This window comes from Amphimedon queenslandica, unplaced genomic scaffold (genome assembly GCF_000090795.2).
Source record: "Amphimedon queenslandica unplaced genomic scaffold, v1.1 AMPQUscaffold_13451, whole genome shotgun sequence".
Lineage (NCBI taxonomy): Eukaryota > Metazoa > Porifera > Demospongiae > Haplosclerida > Niphatidae > Amphimedon > Amphimedon queenslandica.
Window position 1 is genome coordinate 138,917 of NW_003546313.1, and position 628 is coordinate 139,544.

Below are 628 nucleotides of genomic sequence, written 5' to 3' on the forward strand. Positions count from 1 at the left end.
TTGCGACGTTTGTGGCGCCATAAGAAACCTTTTGTTATTTTTTAATTATTACAATGCAATTTTATTTTATTTTTAGTCTTGCACTGACCCACCTCTTGGCTCTCCTTCCTCTCTTTAAACATCATCAAGTGGACGTTGGCAGAGATCACTGTCCCCGGCTCCTATAAATGTACCATGTAATCTTAATTATTAAAAATTAATGGGCGCGGTCTAAAAATGGCTGGCTTACAATAACCAAAGGCATGCCAGAATCATCATATCCTACTATGTTCAATTGTCAATGTACAAAATAGTGAAACATTGGCCACACCTACATGTATATGTACCTTTCTACATAATATACATAGCCAGATAAAGCACACTAGATTTTAATTGATTTGTATATTTATATTAGATGACTCATTTCAGGAAAGTATAAAGGAATTGGCTGATATGCATAAACAGCGTCAATCACGATCAGTAAATAGTGAGACCAAAGGCAAAAGGATGATGGGAGATCCAAGAAGAATGACGGTATGCCTTGCATTCTATACATTATCATGTTTCATTGCGTAATAGGTAATACTTGAGGTATGTTATACGATCATAAGTCTGGGAAGGGTGTCAAACGGCAGTGTATTCCCGGACC